Raw genomic sequence first — 15,791 nt, forward strand, 5'->3', positions numbered from 1 at the left:
CCCTCAGTAAGTGAGTTAAGTGTGGTATATCCATACCATAAAAGGTGACTTAGGGGCAAAAAGGAATGAATGATTGCTACATGTAATGACTTGGATGGTTCCAAAGGGCATTATGCTACCTGAAAAGAATCAACCTCAATAGATCATATACCATATGATTCGATTTGTATAAGACTTTCTAATGACAAAATTATTGAAAGGGAAAACAGATGAGTGATAGCCAGGGATTGGAAACTGTAAAGGAAAGGGCATGGGTGGGACTCTAAAGGGGTAGAGATATTTGGATAATAAAGTCGTTTTATATTTTGATTGTGGTGATAGTTGCACAAATACCCCTTCTCCACAATATTTTGTCCTTCTAAATACTGGAAATCTTTGACTCACTCTCGCTATGTCATAGATTCATGGGCTTTCTAATTGTCTACCCATTTTTCTGCCTTGTTTTACAGCTTCCTTTGGTGTTTCTCATGTTCCATCAGTAACTCTTTCCTTTATTCATTTTGCATACTTTCCCAGAGTAATTTCATCTACTCTTCAAAAGGAAGGTATGTAATGCAGCATTATTAAAGTTTAACTTAGGGTGAGATTCTTCAATATTAATTTGTCCTTAATCTGATAAGGCAGTGTTTGGACATGAGAATATGGGGAATTTTTTATTAAAAAGAAGTTAAAGTATGAATGGCTAACTATTCAATAAAAATTCTTATTTTCTCTTATATTGTATGGAGTTGCTATTGGGAAGCAGCTTCTCAGGCAGTATCTCCATTTCTCAACTTTTCTCAACTTTTTGAGTTCATCTGACCATTTTTCAGCAATGGTATGTGAGTGGTAGAAGCAGTATCACTCCTTTGAGCCAAGGTTAAAAAGTGGATGAGCCTTCTTCACCCTTCCTTTTTCTCATTCACCCCGATGCAGAGGACTCCAAAGATGCTGGCCACACTAATGGAAGGGTTTCAGAGTGGAAGGACCCTGGGTCTTGCAGTTATTGCATGGAGGAAAGCTACTCTCTAGTCAGGATATTCCACATTGGACAGGCAGAATGAGAAATTGACTTCCTAAACTAATGAATTGGGGATTTTTTTTTTTGTTGTTATGACAGTTGTTACATGCTGAGGGCCATTGCCAAGTAGGAATGACACATCGAAATTTCCTTGCCAGCGTACCCCATGTTAAATGGACTTGCCTTGGAATTTCGCTGTTGACCTTGCTTGTGTGTTTGAGAAAGGTGACCCTGCTCAAGGACGAGGGTGGATCCAGATTTAGGGTGTATCCTGCAGTTTGAGGAAGTATCCCGCTCCTTGGGTTTAGGGCATTCCCAGTTTAAGACAAGTTTAAGGCATTCCCAGTTTAAGACAATATGGGTTTTAGGGAAGTTCGATGTTGAAGATTATTGCTGCTGGGAATAGGGCATTCCTGCTGCCTGAGTTCTCATGAGATTCAGAAAGTATTTAGAAAAAAGCCTCGTGGAGTAGGTGAATTGGGCGGCAGCAGAACTGGGATTTCCCCAGAACGTGTGTGTAGAGGCCGGTGTGAGTTCGGGAATAAAGAATTGCTGTTTGAATCGACAAAGCTGTGTGGTGGCTCGTGATCTTGTGCCCAGCCAAGACTGTGGCAGTTACAGTTTGTATTGTAAATGTCCTACAGAGGCTCAGATGTTGATGGTTTCATCCCCAGATAGTGGCATTACTGGGAGGTGGGAGACATGGTTGAGGAAGTATGTCACTGGAGATGCATTTCAAGGGTATCTTTTGACCCTAAACTCTTCCACTTTCTGCTTCCCAGTGCCAGGAGGTGAGCAGTCTCTTCCATCACACATTCCCACCCCCATGCTATTCTGCCTTGCCTCAGGTCTGAAGCAATGGCGCCAGCTGAGCTTGGACTGAAGTCTCTGAAACCATGAGCCAAAATAAATATTTCCTCTTTTAAATTTATTTTCTCAGATATTTTGTCATAGCAACAACAACAACAACAAAACTGATTAACTCATCAACTAACCTAACAAAAACTGTGGATTAAAAAAAAAGTTCTTGTCATGGAGAAAACCCTTAGGGATAAAGAATTTAAAATCATTAATATATAAGTGACATTAAAGGCATGGATTCATCTTTTGTCATAAACCTGAGGACTAGAGGTAAAACTTTGTGGGAATAACCACAAGAGCAGGACAAAACTTGAAGGTGGCAAAGTAAAGGAGTTTTATAGAATGTTCACTGGTCTCTTCTATTTCCAAATAGCATTCAACCTATATCTAGTTCTATCCTTGGTAGTTCCAATTTTCAGCATAGGTCAACTTGCTGGGAAAGGAAGTCAGCTGGGATCAGGTTGATAGATGCTTGGGTGATTTTCCATGCACCACACTTTTGATCATTATGAGAGAAAATGGAAAGAAAAATGGACAGTCCAAATTGGAGTGTCTAGGGTGATGATGAATTCCAACTCAGATCCAGTATGTGTGAGCACCAAGCTGCCCTGGTTGTACAGGATGGTGCCCCAGAAGCCCACTTCTTTTGCACTTCAACCAGAACACTGAGATACTGATGATGGCTGGGGCAACTAGGAACATAAAGAGAGGAAGGGTATCACAGCCACCTAAGTGTGCAAGTCAACAAGGGTTGGCATTTGTACTAACTGTTTTGCAGTCTCCACTGAGAGGTCTGTTCATAAATATTGCAAGATGTATCACTTGTAGATTCTCCAAATAGCACATGCATGCACAACCTCATAGCCAACACCCACATGTCCTCTTAGGTGGCGTATTCATTTTGAATTGGGGAGCAGAGAGAAGAACCTTGTCTTAAAAACTATAGTGTATGAAAGGCAGCCTGGTGGGTTGAGGTTTAGACAGGACTTCTTACTTTTGAAAAAAAAAAAGGTTGGATGTATAGAAGCTGGAGTAAAGTATGCCCTATAAACAGCACCAGTTTGGCGGAGGAGGAGAGGTCTGTTGCTTGGTAGTTAATGAGGCTGTTAGGACTCATAGCATGTGCACTTGATGCCAGTAAGTAGTGGGAGAAAGATACCCATCACTATTTTGCTCTACTCAGAATTGGTTCAAAACCTGGGAAGAAATAACCCTGCAAATGAAGAACATCAAAGATTGTGCCTTCAAATTTTTGAAAAGCAGTACTTGAACTTGCTTTGCTTGGAGCACGTGAAGCATTTCTAGTAGAGCGAGTTCAGTTGGTTCAGAGTGATGACCAGCAGGTTAGATATGAATACATTTTACATACTGTGGCAGCTGGAATTCTAAGGAGGACCCCTGAGAATCCTCACTCTTACATAATCCCTTTCCCTTTGGGCTTCCGTGAAACCTATGAACATATAAGAGATCACTTCAGTCATTATATTGCATTTTATGGAATCTAACTGAATGTCCTTAAAAGCAGAGTTTTTGCTGGCTAGAAGCAAAAAGGAGAGTTAGGTTAGAAACATGGAGAGAACTGGAAGCACCATTCTGGCTTACAGCTGAGGAGTAGGCCATGTGGAGAGGAATACAGGCAGCTGATAAGACATGAAAACTGTAGTCCCTGCTCAGAGCCAACAAGAAAATGGGGACTGAAATGCTACAACAGTTGAATTATTCCAACCAGCTAAATGTGCTTGGAAGTAGATTCCTCTGAAGACATGCCAGATAAGAATCATGGCCCTTGGGAGACCCTGAGTAGTGAACCCTATCAAACCCACCCTATTCCTAACCTACATCACTGTGAGCAAATAAATGGGTATTATGCAGGGAGGACCCTAGCACATATAATGATCACACATGACATCACTTGCATTCCTGTACTCCCAGGCCCATCTGGACTCCAAGGAACTCATAAAAGTTTCTAGTGATGGAACCATAACCCGAGTGTGCTTCAAATGTCACATACTGATTTTATTCCTATGATTATGATGTTCCTACTGCTTTTAATAAGGTTCTTCTTGGGTGAGGCTGGGTTATGAAGATTAAAGGAATGTTAATACACTGAACTATTGAGGAAGAAAGATTAAATTAGAAATAGTCCATTCATCCCATTATCATGTAAGTTTGTGAGGAGTAAAATCATACTTTTGTTGATCTACTACTGTTAACATCTTTAGGTTCTCCTACTATCTCTCTACATCAAGCATATAATACATTTCCCTTGAGAAATGCTTTCAGAGGTATTTCTACTTTAGTAAAATATCGTAAATAACAGAAAACCAGCACTCAATTCGATTAATTTCTACTGATGACATTTCTAGCCAATGGAAAAACCAAAGAGAATCATCCACTCTTCCTACCATAATGTGTAGTAAATTCATTCCTCCCAAGAATACTTTTTCTACTATTTTTACCTCATTAACTCTACAGGTCGATCTATTGGACAAGGCATATCTCATTTGGAAGATAAATAACCAAGTCTCCTTGGGAGAGAATTCATATTAAGTGAAAAAAAATTATGGGATGCAAAATGATGGCAAAGAATATGTGGAAACAATTTTAGTCCATTAGTTCAGGATGTGGAGGGTACTATAGTGAGTACTTAAAGTCACGTGAGATTCAAGGAGTGTGAGCCCAAGCTCATGCTGAGCATCCTGGCAGATCTTCCCTCTGGTGGTGGACTGGTCATCACACAAGGTGAAGAAATCAGGGAAAACTATCACAGGAAATATAGCCACCTGCTTGCAGGCTGCCTGAGCGAATCAGAAACCCAACAGTTTCACCTCAAGGAGCACAGGCAGAGTAGGTAAGCTGACCTTTGCTTAGTGCTTTAGTGGCCTTTAACTAAAACATTTCTTTGCCAGACTTAGAATACTCAGAATTTTGTTGCCACAGTTTCTGAGCCCTCATTATTAAGGCTTCACTAGCAATCTGTACTAGATCTGAAAGTTTATGCCACTGCAAAAGACTTTTGACATTAATAGTCAACATGCTTAGATGAAGAATGGGTTATGTTCATTCTTCTTGTAAAGATGGGGGACATTTCCCTGAATATGGTATTTCCTTTGGACTTATTCGACTCTGAGTAGTTATTTTTCCAAATGGTGCCAAATGTTTCAGTAATGCCTCTTGACCTATGGAACTAAGGAGATTAAAGGGACATCACCTTTGTTGTTGAATAATAGTGGATTTTTATATTTTCACCTTTTAAAAATATATTAACCATCATCTTCTGAGAAACAATATCAGATACAATTTATGGTTAAGTCAAACATAAAATGCAATCAGAAAATAGGCAGAAAAATGCCAACATGATATTTTTAACTTTATATTTTTCTTGTGATTGGATTCTGAATTTGGCATTTAGGACTCCCCTAAATCTAGCACTAGTTTTATTTCTTGTGTCATATTCTTCAATCTCATCACGCATATGTTTTACTTTAGTTAAATTAATTTATTGTGATTCTCTATATTTTCTCTTCCTGTCTTTTATGCTCTGCCCTTATGTTTGAAGTACCCTCCACATTTCTGACCAGGTTTAGGAAATGCTTTCCATTTTCAAGTGCTCAGCAACAATCCCCTTTCACAGATGCCAGCATCAGACTCAATCTCTTTCTCCTTTGAATCACTTTGTTTTTACTACCTGTGCTGAAGGGAGATCATTTTGTTATTGTTACTATACGTCACCATCTTCTTAGCTAAGAATGGAAGCAACAGGAGTGAGATATTGGAGTTGGATGGCACACATCCTTCCTATTTCTGCCTCCATTCTCCTCTATCATAGTTCTTATCACAGGGGTTGTAGAAGTTTTTACTGTCCCTCTTCCTGGGCAGTAAGAGTCTTGAAGACAAAAACTATCTTTTATCTATCTTTGTACCTCAGGATCAAACTGAATCTGCACAGAAATGTTTTGAAGAGAGTTTTCTGTGACGTCATAATTGACAGGATAAGACACAAACTAAAATTTGGGTATAAAAATAGAGATGGTTAAACTCCTTACATGGGCCATGGGAGCATAGAGAATGATTTCTCTCTCTCTCTCTCTCTCTCTCTCTCTCTCTCTCTCTCTCTCTCTCTCCCTCCCTCCCTCCCTCCCTCCCTCCCTCCCTCTCATGAATTGAATCCAGGGGTGCTTAACCACCTTAAGCACTGAGTCACATCCCCAGCTGTCATACCTTCCTTTTTGACACCAGGTCTCAGTAAGTTGCTTTGAGCCTTGCTAAGTTGCTGAGGCTAGCCTCAAACTTGAGATTCTCCTGCCTCAGTCTTCTGAGTTGCTGGAATTACAGCTGTGTGGCACCACGCTCAACCTGGCTGGCAAAGAATAACTTCTCTGTCTACTCTGGTGGGATTAAAGGAGTCATCCCTAAGAGTTGATATCTCAGTGGAAATTGTTGCTGTTTTCTAGTGGTATGCTAGAGGTTGGATTTCAAATAAATTATATAAAATAAAAGTAATGATAAAGCTCACACTTCCTAATTACTACATTGTTCTATTATGTAACCTCTTTTTTTATTGGATGTTCACAACATTACAAAGCTCTTGACAAATCATATTTCATACATTAGAATCAAGTGGGTTATGAACTCCCATTTTTACCCCAAATACAGATTGCAGAATCACATCGGTTACACATCACATTTTTACATACTGTCATATTAGTGACTGTTGTATTCTGCTACCTTTCCTATCCTCTACTATCCCCCCTCCCCTCCCCTCCCATCTTCTCTCTCTACCCCATCTACTGTAATTCATTTCCCTCCATGTTTGTTATCCCATTCCCCTCATAACCTCTTATATATAATTTTGTAAAACAATGAGGGTCTCCCTCCATTTCCATGTGATTTCCCTTTTTTTTCCCTTTCCCTCCCACCTCATGTCTCTGTTTAATGTTAAACTTTTCTTCCTGCTCTTCCTCCCTGTTCTGTTCTTAGTTGCTCTCATTATATCAAAGAAGACATTTGGTATTTGTTTTTTAGGGATTGGCTAGCTTCACTAAGAATAATCTGCTCTAGTACCATCCATTTCCCTGCAAATTCCGTGATTTTGTCATTTTTTAGTGCTGCGTAATACTCCATGGTGTATAAATGCCACATTTTTTTATCCATTCATCTATTGAAGGGCATCTGGGTTGATTCCACAGTCTGGCAATTGTGAATTGTGCTGCTATGAACATCGATGTGGCAATATCCCTGTAGTGTGCTCTTTTAAGGTCTTCAGGAAATAGTCCGAGAAGGGCAATAGCTGGGTCAAATGGTGGTTCCATTCCCAGCTTTCCCAGGAATCTCCAAACTGCTTTCCAAATTGGCCGCACCCGTTTGCAGTCCCACCAGCAGTGTACAAGAGTACCCTTTTCCCCACATCCTCGCCAGCACTCGTTGTTGTTTGACTTCGTCATGGCTGCCAATCTTACTGGGGTGAGGTGGTATCTTAGGGTGGTTTTGATTTGCATTTCCTTGACTGCTAGAGATGGTGAGCATTTTTTCATGTACTTGTTGATTGATTGTATGTCCTCCTCTGTGAAGTGTTTGTTCATGTCCTTGGCCCATTTGTTGATTGGGTTTTTTGTTTTCTTATTGTCTAATTTTTTGAGTTCTTTGTATACTCTGGATATTAGGGCTCTATCTGAAGTGTGAGGAGTAAAAATTTGTTCCCATGATGTGGGCTCCCTATTTACCTCTCTTATTGTTTCTCTTGCTGAGAAAAAACTTTTCAGTTTAAGAAAGTCCCATTTGTTGATTCTTGTTATTAACTCTTGTGCTATGGGTGTCCTGTTAAGGAATTTTGAGCCCGTCCCCACAATCTGCAGATCGGAGCCAACTTTTTCTTCTATCAGATGGAGAGTCTCTAATTTGATATCTAGCTCCTTTATCCACTTTGAGTTGACTTTTGTGCATGGCGAGAGTAGGGGATTCAGTTTCATTTTGTTGCATATGGATTTCCAGTTTTCCCAACACCATTTGTTGAAGATGCTATCCTTTCTCCATTGCATGTTTTTAGCTCCTTTATCAAATATAAGATAGTTGTAGCTTTGTGGATTAGTCTCTGTGTCCTCTATTCTGTACCATTGGTCCACCCGCCTGTTCTGGTACCAGTACCATGCTGTTTTTATTACTATTGCTCTGTAATATAGTTTGAAATCTGGTATCGCTATACCACCTGATTCACACTTCCTGCTTAGAATTGTTTTTGCTATTCTGGGTCTTTTATTTTTCCATATGAATTTCATGATTGCTTTATCTATTTCTACAAGAAATGCCAATGGGATTTTGATTGGCATTGCATTGAACCTATAGAGAACTTTTGGTAATATCGCCATTTTGATGATGTTAGTTCTGCCTATCCATGAACAAGGTATATTTTTCCATCTTCTAAGATCCTCTTCTATTTCTTTCTTTAGGGTTCTGTAGTTTTCATTGTATAGGTCTTTCACCTCTTTTGTTAGGTTGATTCCCAAGTATTTTATTTTTTTTTTGAGGATATTGTGAATGGAGTGTTTTTCATCATTTCCATTTCAGAAGTTTTGTCACTGATATACAGAAATGCCTTTGATTTATGTGTGTTGATTTTATATCCTGCCACTTTGCTGAATTCATTTATTAGTTCTAGTAGTTTTTTTGTAGACCCTTTTGGGTCTTCTAGGTATAGAATCATGTCATCTGCAAATAGTGATAATTTAAGTTCTTCTTTTCCTATTTTTATGCCTTTAATTTCTTTCGTCTGTCTAATTGCTCTGGCCAGTGTTTCGAGAACTATATTGAATAGAAGTGGTGATAGGGGGCATCCCTGTCTTGTTCCAGATTTTAGAGGGAATGCCTTCAATTTTTCTCCATTCAGAATGATGCTAGCCTGAGGCTTAGCATAGATAGCTTTTACAATGTCAAGGTAAGTTCCTGTTATCCCTAGTTTTTCTAATGTTTTGAACATAAAGGGATGCTGTACTTTGTCAAATGCTTTTTCTGCATCTATCGAGATGATCATATGGTTCTTATCTTTAAGTCTATTGATGTGGTGAATAACATTTATTGATTTCCATATATTGAACCATCCTTGCATCCCAGGGATGAATCCTACTTGATAATGGTGCACAATTTTTTTGATGTGCCTTTGTATCCGATTCGCCAGAATTTTATTGAGGATTTTTGCATCTAGGTTCATTAGAGATATTGGTCTGTAGTTTTCTTTCTTTGAGGTGTCTTTGTCTGGTTTCGGAATCAGGGTGATGTTGGCCTCATAGAATGAATTTGGAAGAGCTCCCTCTTTTTCTATTTCCTGAAATAATTTGAAAAGTATTGGTATTAATTCTTCTTTAAAGGTTTTGTAGAACTCCGCTGTATACCCATCCGGTCCTGGGCTTTTCTTGGTAGGAAGTCTTTTGATTGCTTCTTCTATTTCGTCTATTGATATTGGGCTGTTTAAGTTGTGAGTTTCCTCCTGACTCAGTCTGGGCAAATCATATGACTTAAGGAATTTATCGATGTCTTCACTATCTTCTATTTTATTGGAATATAGGTTTTCAAAATAATTTCTAATTGTTTTCTGTATTTCTGTAGCGTCTGTTGTAATATTGCCTTTTTCATCCCGTATGTTAGTAATTTGAGTTCTCTCTCTTCTTCTCTTTGTTAGTATGGCTAGGGGTCTGTGGATCTTATTTATTTTTTCAAAGAACCAACCTTTTGTTTTGTTAATTTTTTCAATAGTTTCTTTTGTTTCAATTTCATTGATTTCTGCTCTGATTTTAATTAATTCTTGCCTTCTGCTACATTTGCTATTGTTTTGCTCTTCCTTTTCTAGGGCTTTGAGATGAAGTGTGAGCTCATTTATTTGTTGGTTTTTCCTTTTTTTGAGGAATGACCTCCAGGCGATGAATTTCCCTCTCAAAACTGCTTTCATTGTGTCCCATAGATTCCGATATGTTGTGTCTGACCTCTTGAGGTTATTTACTTCTGTAGTATCTGATGATAAAAATTTTCTACATTCAATATTTACACTATGAAAATTGACAGAATTATTATTTTTCTCCCAAAGCCTGTTATTGACTCTGATCCATTGGCCATTCCCTTGAGCAATAAATCTTGCCTATTCCACCTTGTTATTTTCTCAAGATATTTATTTTAGAGATAAAATAAATGTCCTCTCTTCTCCACCACCCTTGTTGTCAATCAGGATTTCTCAACACTAGGTTTTCAGCTACTTCTTAAGTAGTCTTTTGTCTCAGTCTCCCACATTCCAGTTTGTCTTCCACACAGCAGTCAGATGATGCTTCCTAAAGGTAAATTTACCAGGTCATTTATTTATTCCTAAATCCTCCCCTGGAAACTATGGTTTTCATTCATACACATACAGGGTTTCTCGTATACAAGGCCCTTTATGTAAGGACTTCAGCCTCATCTCCTCTCACTTGTGTTCTGTTCAGCTTCTCAAACTTCCTACAATGCCCCCAACTGAGCACATATAATCATACTCCTGGGCTTGGTTCATCATGTTCCCTTTGCCCAGAGAACATTTTCATATTTTTATAGAGAAGAACATGTGTTTTAACATATTTCACTCTTAGATTAGACTGTTTCACTTCTCAGCTCTCCAACTTACTGAGAAAATTTGGGCAAGTGATTTAAACTACTCTCGGCTTTAATTTTGTTATCTGAATACAGCAGTAATAATTTCCAACTTCTGGGTCATTGGAGACATTAAAGACAAAACATATAATTCTTATCATAGTGCCTAAAATACAATACTACATGAGAGTTAGCTTTTATTATTATTTTTGAGTTTTCTCATTCTTTAAAATTCATGGCCCATTTTTTCTCCCTGAGAGACTTATTCCTGATTCTCCTCCCTAACAGTGTGGACCAAATATCCTTTTCTTTGATGTCTCTATAGGGCTTTCCATAGTGTTCCATTAACTAAATTTTACAAATCATTCAACTGTCCTGACGTCATATACTTAAGTGGTTTTAAAAACAAAATTCAAAACTTAATAATCAGTACATCTCTGTATCTCTAAATAATAACCATTTTCTTCAAGTTTGGTTCATTAATTTGGAATATTCTATAGAATTCCAATCTTGGTAGTTAAATATTTTAGCTTTGAAACCCCATTGTCTTCTTTTTATTCTATCCTTGTACCTATTTCACAATTCTGTCTTAAATCCATGTTTAGTTTCTAACATTAGGATCATGTAAATATGACATGCTACTGAATAGAGTGTAGTACTAGGACAATGGTTACATCATTTTTTTCTTCCGGAATGGCCTGTCTGTTGTCCTCCCTTTTCCCTTCCTTACCCTTCTTCCTTCTTTCCTTTCCTTTCTCCTGGTTGATGAGTAGGCATATGAGTTGGGAATTTGGCTATTTCCTCGTGGGCCTGCCCAACTCCCTCCACCAGACTTCAGTACAACCCATCCCTAAGCACTCCTTTGATACTTGTAGAGACACTTTCAGTTTTCTGACAACAGGTGAGCCATGTGAAATGATAGTATCCTGGTTTGCCTGTGCTTGTTATTTGAGTGGGGGCTGGTGGCCTCACTGTTCAGGATAGTGTGTTATTTATTCCCTCTGATTTTAATCTGGTTCCTCTTCCTTGGTCTCTTTCTGCCTTGTATTCCTAAATTCAGGGTCCCGTTGGTTCATTCATTCCACAGATGATAACCCCCATGACTTCTTGACGTGGAACTGGGGTGTTTTGGTATAATAATTGCACTTTATATTCCCCCATCCCCATGTTTTATGGATATCAATAAATCTCAGAGTTGTTCAAGGATTATGGGGGCAAACAGTTGGATTTTATGGGTATAATTAAACTGAACTATGAGCAATATCTTTCTGCAGGATCCTGTGGCATGAATGAAACATGCTAGTGTGAATTCTAAGGTGACCTTCATGATTTCTGCCTCTGGTTGCCCTGTCTAATCCCCTTCTCTGGAGGGTTGGAAGCACCTGTTAATATGGAGGAATATCACTCCTGCAATGAGGCTACACTGGGTGGCAAAGCTGAAGGGATTTGCAAATAAAACAAATGTCCCTAATCTGTTGACATTGAGTTAATCCAAAGGGAGATGATTCTGAGATGATCCGTTAAAATAGGCCAGAACAGATTCCAGATGAGAGGGACTTCTCCTATTGGCTTTGAAGAAGTAAGCCGTTCTGGGACAAATGTCAACTGTAGACTACCTCTAGAAAAATAGAGTGACATACCCCTCTCCCTCCTCCCGAAACTGAGGGATCACAAGAAAATGGGTATCTCAGACCTGTGGCCATAAGGAATTAAATTCTGTCACCAACATGAGTGCTCTTGGAAGAGGAATCTGAACTCCAGATAAAAGCACAGCCTAGCAAATATCTTGATTTCAGCCTGTGACATTGAGCAGAGAACCCAGTTACACTATGTCCTGACATCTGCTGAGAGAAAGAGTAAAAAATAAATGAATGCACATTATGCTGCTGTTTGTGTTAATGAGCTGTATAGCAATAAGAAATTAAATAGGCTAAGTGCTTAATATGGACAATTTCTTTTTTCTATTGCTGCTGACCTTACCTTTTAAGCTAGTGGTCTTTTTTTTTTTTTAAATTTCTATTTAAGTGACAAGAAAAAAAAAAGCTAAATCATGTATATAAATAATTTACCTAGAATTATGCTCAGAAAATCTCAGTTCTAGTTTGAGAGGTGAATTTGAGAAAATGCTCCGTTAAATTTCTTCAAATAATAAGGAACATGAATATTAATATTACCCCTTGGAAGCCTGGCTGATAGGAATGTAGAAGGAGGTTTCTGGAGATGGAAATGCACAGGGCTGAGGATTTGGGCCCAACAGAGAAGATGAGCTATGAGAGGTTCTTAGATGGGAAATATTTAGTGAACTTCAGAAGGAAGTGGAGTTTGATATCATTTGCTTGTTTTCTGTTTAGTGTTACAATTTGCCAGCTATTCTTAATACATGAAAAATTCTAATTTGTATTTAAAAAAAAAAAGACGCTCCAGATTTGATTTCTTTGATACATGCATGCATGTAGGCACACACCCTACCTACTTTCTGAGAGTAGGCCACCATGATGGGCCGAGAGTCTCAAACACATTTCTACCTCTCCTCACACGTAGCCTAGTTTCATAATCATCTGGACACATGTGGTCAGAAATATAAAACTCATGTATTGAAAACAGCCTTACATTAACCACATCACACAGAATGAGCACTGATATAAATTGATTGCCATTGATGTAAATGGCTGGCATACAATAAAATTTCATTAACTTCAAATACTGGGAACCAGAATCTTAAAAGACTCTGAAAGAAAGAAAACAAGTAGATCTGGTCATCTGGGGAGTAGCAGGTATTTTTACACTGAATTAGACATAACTTGCAACAAATTACCATTTGATTAATGAGATTTAAGACTGTGTGACTATGTTTGTATATGTGAAAGGACCATGAAAAATGAGCAGTTTCTGTCAGCCCAGGGTTAGGGCACTGGGACTGGTCACAGCAGGGACTATGGACTGTTTAACTTATAGGAGTTGTACAAAAAAGAGCAGTCTGTCAAACTTGGGTCTGTGTAAGTTACCTTTTTTTTTCCTCTTTTTTTTTTGACGCCTTTTAACTATTCAATTTTGAAATTGTGATTCAAAATATAAGAATAATATGGTGGAGTAAAACAAACCATCATTTCAGAAGACAAAAATCTCTAAGTTTTCTCAATATTTAACTTATGTGTTAATTCATTTGCTTATCAAATAAATCTATATCAAGTGACTATTACTGCAGTAGATTTTCTGGGTATTGCTTTATTGTTGACACATGATCCTGTAAAGGTGTTTGTATTCTGAGAGTTAATCTCCTCTGTAGTAATATGATATATTTTTCATAATAGAGAAAATTCCTAAAAGACAGTGTGCATGTATTTGCATATGTAGCAGTCAGTTTAGAAAATGTTTAGAGTGGCAATTTATAAACTCCTGCATAGCATAATATGTAAAACTAGGATAACTGTTTGAAAATAACTAAAAATACCTGGCCAATTTAGGAAGGAAAAGGAAGAATGTATGCTGGATGTGATGTTTCCCTAATAAAAGACTATTTTCCTACAGAGATATTTATTAGAATTATAGTCAATAACATTTCTTCATATAGTTGGATCATTTTTTTTCCTTAATTTAAGTGAAATCTTCTTTGGAACATTCTCTTGAGAATGGTCTTCTGAATCAGATTCTGACTGCTTTGACCGTGACTTTCCTTCTACACTTTCATTGGTTGGCTCTTTACTGTGACAGTGGAATAGAATAGTGGGAACACTTTGATTGGAGTAGCAGCATTGAGACCAGGATGTGGTTACAGTTGTTGAATGGATCCCTTATATGTGTAGATCCACTGAATATTTGGTGGAACAATTTTCTTCTTAAGTCTGAAGAGTTAGATTAGGTATTATTATCCCATTTTATTGATGAGAGAACTGAGATTCAGAGTATCAAAAAACAAGAAATGGCCATTTCAGGAAAGGGGCACAACATGAAGTTTCTTTCAATATTTCTTCCTCCAACTAAGAGTTTCATGAGGTGCTACATGTTACTATGCGAGTGCATTGGAATCTCAGTGTAGAGGTATATGAACTCCTTGAAAATATGAAACACTTGAACAAAAACATAATGAATTTAATTTTAGCTGTATTAATATCAAAAAAGAGAATGAAATTTTTGTTTATTAAAAGTATAGGTTAGGGGCTGGGGCTGTGACTCAGTGGTAGCACACTTGCCTGGCACGTGTGAAGCACTGAGTTCGATTCTCAGCACCTTGTATAAATAAATTTAAAAAAAGGTCTATCAACAACTAAAACATATATATTTTTTAAAGTATAAGTTAAGCTAATTTTTATACCACTTTGGTAATTTTTGTCAAGTAAATATTTCTGTATTATTATTTACTTGATATTTTAAAATGTGATACTCTGCTTTTGGTGAAACATATTTTTGAAAGAAACTATCACTCTTGTAAATGGAAAACTGAGATGACGTGACATAAAATTAAGGTAGCCCAAAATACAGACCACTAAAAAGAACCTCTGATATACCAAAGACCTCATACAATTGTCACTTGCTCAGTTCAGCACATGATGCTTTGAGAAATTCTGAGTTTAAAACAGAATGCAAAACATAATACTGTTATACACAGATTCTTCTAGTAATGTTCATTATTTCCATAAATAATTAAAACTGATAAACTCAGAAAATCCACAATTTGTGTGACCTTTGCTTCGTGAAATTGTCTATTTCTACTTATTGTGTGGAGTATCATCTGCTAATTGTTCTCTAAAGATATGTTATTCTTGTTTTTTTTAGATCCCTCCCCATTTGAAATATAAAGTTAAAACATAAAGCCTTGTTTGAATTCTGCATTTACTTTTTTTTTTTCACAAGCTGAAATGCAGGCTTAGTGGGGATGAACTGTCTTTGAACATAAAAAGACAACACCTTAGGGAACCTGAGGACAGAATTAAGGGTGAGGGACATGGATCCCTGCATGACCTTGTGAGAAAGGCAGCCTTCCCCTCTAGACTGCTACTGGTATGAATTTTATGGAATAATATTTCAGAAATAAAAAAAATGAACAACTGGACAAATAGCCTGTGGTATATCAGACACTGGATTAAAAAGAAACAGACTATAAAGCCATGAGAAGATGTGGGGCATGTCAATGCTTATTACTGGTGAAAGAAGCCTGTGTGAAAGAGCTACATGCTGCATGATTCCAACAATATGCTATTCTAAAAAAAGCAAAATAAGAATGATGGACACATGCCATTATACATTGTCAAGCCCATACAATGTACAATACCAAATGTGAATTTAATGTAAAGGAGGGACTTCATGCAGTAAGATGTCAATGTAGCTT

Source organism: Spermophilus citellus (assembly GCF_964194105.1).
Source record: "Spermophilus citellus genome assembly, chromosome: 14".
NCBI classification, from domain to species: domain Eukaryota; kingdom Metazoa; phylum Chordata; class Mammalia; order Rodentia; family Sciuridae; genus Spermophilus; species Spermophilus citellus.